Genomic DNA, 6,000 nt, shown 5'->3' with positions numbered 1-6,000 from the left:
CATCTAAACCTGTAATCATCACCATAAACCTATTAATGTTAGTTTTACTTAATGTACTTACATTCTTCTTTTAACCAAGACTGAGGGGTTTCTTGAGAGGGAAGACTCTTTAATCTAAAATAGAGAGAGTTCTGAGCAAATTGAGATGTTCAGACCCCTTAACTTCATGTCAAATAATTAGACTTAAGTGCTAAAACTAATTTTAATTATACAAACTTCAATTAGTGACTTTTTACATTAAAATGAATTCATAGACAGTTTTAAAAAACAGAAGAACAAAGAGTTATATTACATAACTACAGCAAAAATAAGATTAATGCAAATCAACCATTCAAAAGTGTATATATATAAATAATATATATTTAGTAAAAACACACCCAGTTGTCCAAACTTTTTAGACCAACAACACATCTGGTATGAAAGTTAACGTAATTCACAAGTACTACATACTTCAAAAAGTTTCACATGCATTGTTTTAAAACTAGAATATTTGTCTAGAAGTTGGAAAGAATAGCATCCTGCTAATATTTCAGTGATGGAGGGAAAAGGGATGGAGGGAAAGAGAAAAAGAGAGAGGGCGAGAGATTTTCAAGGTCTAAAAAATTGTGATTTTTAAATGACATATTTCTATTTTGTTCTCAAAATGCATTGTTCTTTGAAAGAATATTAAAATATGTTCATAATCTACAGTGCCATCTCTCTTCCCTCTGCATTTATCACATAAATCAATATAATTAGGCTAATACCAAACACATTGTTCCTTCAGTGTCAAGTAAAGAAACCTCAAGAGGGACTAAAAGAAACCCTGGAGAGGTTGGTAGTGTCTCAGCATCGCCAACTCCAATGCAAGAACAACTCCTTGTATTAACATGAAGATCCAGATCTCATGGGAATGTTCATTCCTATCTCTCTAATTCCATTCCATTTCAAAGACTCCAGTCTTCACCCAGTGCTCCTAGCAGAAATACCAAGATCCAAACCGTTTTGGACCAACTAATAAATTCTGGCCTCAAGAACAAGATTCACAAAAGATTTATTTAGAGATGCACCGGAGGCTTTAAGTGACAAGCACATTTGAGTTGCTAGTTTGCCATTTCTGCTTCACTCATCTCTAGGACCAAAGACTTTTGAGTGACAGGGAATACAATACTTGCCAATATCCTCTGCAAAGTTACCAAATGACAGTTTGTAAAATGTGGCCCAGTTGACAATTTAAAGAATCCACCAAAAGTCCAATAATTGGGTCACATTTCTAACTCTCTTCATCACCAAGCCTCATCTGTCTCCTGGCCCTCAGTAACTTTTCCTACCTCACAACAATAACTATCCCCGAGCCGCAAGCTTCTTCCCACATTGCTGACACGTTTTTCACCTAATGTTCCTCTGTCTGAAGCCAAATAAATGCAGCAATCAAGCAGAAGCAGGCTGGGCTTCCTTTCTTACCCTTGCTTTGGGAAAGAGAGAAAATAGTTTAAATAAATGATACCCTGATTTAAAAAGAAATGAATTGGATAACAGGGAGACAGAGACCATTTCTCTTGCTGGCTCGGCCTTTGAAGAGAAAGTTGTAAAATCACAATACCTCCTGTCTGACCTGATGTGCTGTTTTAATCTGCAAAACCTGGCTACATAATGCTACTGGCTGTGTCTGTCAATGCTTACCATCCACCATGTAGTGCTCCAAGCATTTTACTTGCTTTCTTTCACTCCCTAACCAGCACACCCCCTTGGGATCGTTACTGTGATTAATCCCACTTTAGAGCCAAGGAAACTAAGGCTTAAGGAGGTGAAGTGACATTCCCACAGGGACATGGATCTTAATTGCAGTTCTGGCCTTCAAAACAGTGTTGACCTGGTTTCAAACATCATACCTTGGTGACTGTTTCCTACCACCTTCTTCAGGAAAGATTTTCTAAAACCTGGATACTGTTACAGAACTTGGAGTCACCCAATAGCATTGGCCATTATATATCAGCTGTCTTCCCCAAGGCTCACCTCTGGAGAACTCCACATTGCAGGGTGTGGCAGCCACTCTCTCACACTCTCAAGAAAATATAGACTTTCCTAGTCACCTTGAGAGGCCACATCTAAGTCTCTATTGTAGCCAGTAGCCATCTTCTTTTAAACTTACATGCAGTCAAGAGAGAGAGAGAGAGAGAGAGAGAGAGAGAGAGAGAGAGAGAGAGAGAGAAACAGATAATCTAGTCTAGACTCAACTAGATTCCCACTCACCCCAACCCGGTCTAGCTATCTCTACTGTTCATTCATTATTTACCCTGCATCCTCACATTGCCTTTCCCTAGAACCTATGAAGGTACACTTTGTGACCCACCAGTGGCTACAAAATAGTTAATAGCTTCAGAAGATTACAAAATGTAAGCAAACGCTTCTCAGATATCTATGCAAGACACCCCGGAGAGGGGAAGCTATAAGGATCAAAAATGTAAGATTATTGTTATTGAATCTCTCCCCTAGCATTAAAGACTTCAAACGTAAATTTTGTGATAATGTACTCTTTCAAATACAGAATTTTTGGACTTGAGTAACCCGAGGAAATAAAATCACACTGTCTTTCTCAAAGTTGTTCACTACTGACGACTGATGATGTTCTCTGGTTTCAAGCTGATTCTCCCAATACCATGTAACTAGGACTTATCCTGAATCTTGCTTTTGGCTGACACTTTGAAGCTGAGACTAGGATTCAGGCGCAGTCTCCAGTTTAGCGCTTAACACCTCTACCTCTCACCCTTGCTCTCACATCGACATCCCCCACCCCGCAAACTGTCTGCATCTTCAATCCTCTGCTAATAGGAACACAACTTTCATACAGAAAGCTGTAGCTTCAAAGTTTCAGAATCGTCTCCAGAAAGCCTCCAGAATTTGGCAATGACTTTGCCTTCCAGTTAAGGGTCCTATCCCTACGGGAAGGGCGTGAACCAGTTCCACCGCGGGTTTTTGTACGCATCAAGTATCACCTATCTCCGAAGGAAGGGTCAGAGTTTTGTATAATCGCCTGAACCCAAGTTCTACCTTGCTCAGAGATGCAGTCATATTATGCCTACGGCTTTCTTACAAGGGCTTTCCCGGCTCCTTGCCTCCCTCACCCAGTCAGCCTTTCGTCCCCATTTGAAGAAAAAAAAAGGGAGCAGCTCACTGCTCTCTGCAGCAACGGTAGAGGCGCAGCGGTCTAGCAGACCCGGGGTTGCGGGGCTGAGCAGCCCTTTTGTTGGACGGGTTGCAGATGGTGTCCCGGCGCGGGGCTGCGCCTAGCGGGCGTGGGGGGCAGGAGGCGGCGGGAGGGGGGGTAGGTTGGGGGAGGTCGGGAAGGGGGTCGGGCGGGAGAGGAGGAGACGACTGAACAGCCAATCAGCGCGCAGCCCATCAGCTGACCGCTTTTGCTTACACCAGGTGCACGCCGGCTGCGGGGAGCACAAAGCGGGGCGCACGGAGGGCGCCGGCAACGAGCCGCGGAACGAGGCGAGGCCCGTGCGCCCCGGTTTGCAGCGCTTGCCGGGCAGGAACCGGGGCCCACGGTGTCCTCCCTGGCAGCGGCATCCGTGCCACTGCATCCCGAGACGCCTAGAGCGCCTTCCTTGAGACCCGATCGTTCGCTGCCCCGCCCTCTGAACCCCATTTCTTTTACCCTCCTTCCCAATCCTGCCTGTCTCTACTCCAACCCCCAAGAACCGGATTTAGCCCAGCCCCGCTCAGCAGCTGTTGCTCCTGCGGCTGTCTCGCCTAGCGTTTTGGTGCTCTGCCGGGGGTCCCCCAAGGAGCCAGTGCGCTCTGCGGGTTGGGAGGAGGCGCTGCTCAGCCGGTCCTCATCCTCCCGCTGCTGCTGCTACTGCTGCTGCTGTTGCCACCGGCTGCCCGCTCTGTTCGCACCCCAACATCCCCACCAGCCGGGCCTTAGGGTAAGTGCCCCGACTAACTGGGCCGCAACAGAAGGTTTGGGAGGCAGCAAGGGGGGAGTAGAGACAAACTTGGCGGCTTGGCGGTCCCTACAACGTTTGAGAAATCTCGGTCTAAGGGGTACACGGGGGCGCGGTTTCTCGAGCTGGGGTTGGGGGGAGACGAAGTAGGGAAAGAAGAATCTAGTTATCACTCTCTTGCCTTAAAAAGGAATCAAGAAGAGCAATAGTTGAAAAGGCAGCTCGGGTGGGGGGGAATGGGCAAAAGGCAGTGACTGGAGCTGAGCCCCCAGGATTTCAGGGACCCATCAGGGGATGGTGGCGTCCAGGGTGGCAAAGAGAAGGGAAGGCTTGATTGGGAAGGTGAACAGGGGAAGAAGCTGGGGCCTGGGAAGCGTGCAGATAGAAGACCCAGGGAGTTGGAATGGGGTCAAGAGGAGAGAAAGGAAGGTGGCAGGTTGTGGGGAGAGGAAGAGGTCTTGGGAATGGCCTCAATATTAAGAATAAAGAGCAAGGAACATAATTAACAAAACATTGAAAGTACTGAAGTCAGAGCCTTGCGGAGAACATACTTAACTATTATGGGGGTCCAAGAAGGAGAAAATTGTACGTTTTGAGCCTAGAAGGTGTAGCCACTTAAGAAGGCATGTCATGGATGTGGAAATTTCAAAGAAGCCTTGGTCTCTTCCAGGCATTCTGCTCCGGGGTCAGTAGCTAAAAAAGTTTGCCAGCGAGTGTCCTTTGTGCTGCACTGAGAGGGGGTGTGAGCTGCTGCCTACTGCTTCCCTGCTTCCTAGGTTTCCACAATCACCAGTACCTGAGGGGGAAGTCCCTGGCTGGTTGGGTTTCCCCAGAAAAGTCAAGCCAAGAGGCACCTCGTGCACTGGGCAGGTTGGAAAGTTGGTCCTGGTATTGTGGCTGGACAGCAGGCATGGATGCGCAGGCTGGAAGATTCCGTAGTAATACTTGCTCCAGAGAGACTTCGCCTGCGGTATCCACAGCAATAGCTTCAAAGGCAGCTGCTGCAGAGAGTGATCAGAGTTGTCAAAGCCTTTGAGTGACTGAACCCTGTAGGCAAAGCTCCTAAATCCCATCCTGTCCTTAGTATGTTCATTCCCGATCCAGATAATAAAACAAATAAGGAATTCAGATTCGCCCAGGGAACAAGTACTGCTGACTTGTACTTTTCCCTGTAGAATCTCCTGAGACAATATGCTATCTTGTTTTGCAGTTCAGTTTACCAATTTAGGCAATTAATGTTATTCCTATATTGTCGTCGTGACTTCATTTTTAAAAGCTGGAACTGGAGAAGTAGGAACTTCAGGAAGATTTCTACTTTGACCTGTATAAAGCTGGAGTCGAAGTGGTATTACTGGCTCCCGGGCCATGTGTGTCATGAAGTCTCTAATTTGCATGCAAATGTGAGCCGATCCTGGCAGATGTCTGGCCTCATCCATTCACATGAAGGAATTTGAAAAGACAAGGAGTCTTCAGTTAACAATAGACCTTAAGAACGTGGGATAAAGGCCCAGTGTGGGTTTCTCTGTTTGGGGATTCCATGGCTTGCTGACACCTTTATTCAAGAGCCAAATTCTTGGTATGGTGTTATGGGGGAAGCTCAAATCCACTTGCTCTTACCTGGATGTATATGTGCATGCGGCATATAGGGAGTGTTTTTATGCAGGCAGTAACTTTAATCCACTTGCTTGAAATGATTTCTTCACTGACTCCTCAACTTTTTAGAGTACTTTTCTTTTTCTTCCAATATTTTTTTAATCTTGTCCAACATTTGCCCCCTGCCCAGAGAGATAAGTAATGTAAGAAAAAGTGCTTGTCACTGGAAGGTCTCACTGGAGTGTCCGTGTCCTTTCATCCTCATGTGAGTTCCTTAGGTGACAAAGTTAAAGAATTGCAGATGATGAGAGTGTCCCATTCCAGCAAAGGACCTGGGTGTGAGTGTGTGTGTGTGTGTGTGTGTGTGTGAGAGAGAGAGAGAGAGAGAGAGAGAGAGAGAGAGAGAGAGAGAATGTATGTGTGTGTCTCAGTACTGAACAGTGAACAGGGAAAATCATTTGAAGGACTCCCAGAG

The 6,000-nt window shown here is 46.1% G+C and overlaps 1 protein-coding gene across 1 annotated transcript in view; it reads left to right on the top strand.

The window, feature by feature from the left end:
• The first annotated feature begins 3,436 nt into the window (after positions 1-3,436).
• Lrrn1 (leucine rich repeat neuronal 1) overlaps positions 3,437-6,000 on the top strand; it is a 42,702-nt gene continuing 40,138 nt past the window's right edge. The window contains exon 1 of the mRNA XM_048438509.3: positions 3,437-3,914. The gene's annotated coding sequence lies outside the window, so the exon portion shown is untranslated. The remainder of the gene's footprint in view (positions 3,915-6,000) is intronic.

The sequence above is a fragment of the Myodes glareolus genome, chromosome 3, assembly GCF_982192425.1.
Source record: "Myodes glareolus chromosome 3, mMyoGla1.1, whole genome shotgun sequence".
NCBI lineage: Eukaryota > Metazoa > Chordata > Mammalia > Rodentia > Cricetidae > Myodes > Myodes glareolus.
The sequence above is the reverse complement of the archived record's forward strand: the minus strand, read 5'-3'. Positions and strand labels throughout refer to the sequence as shown.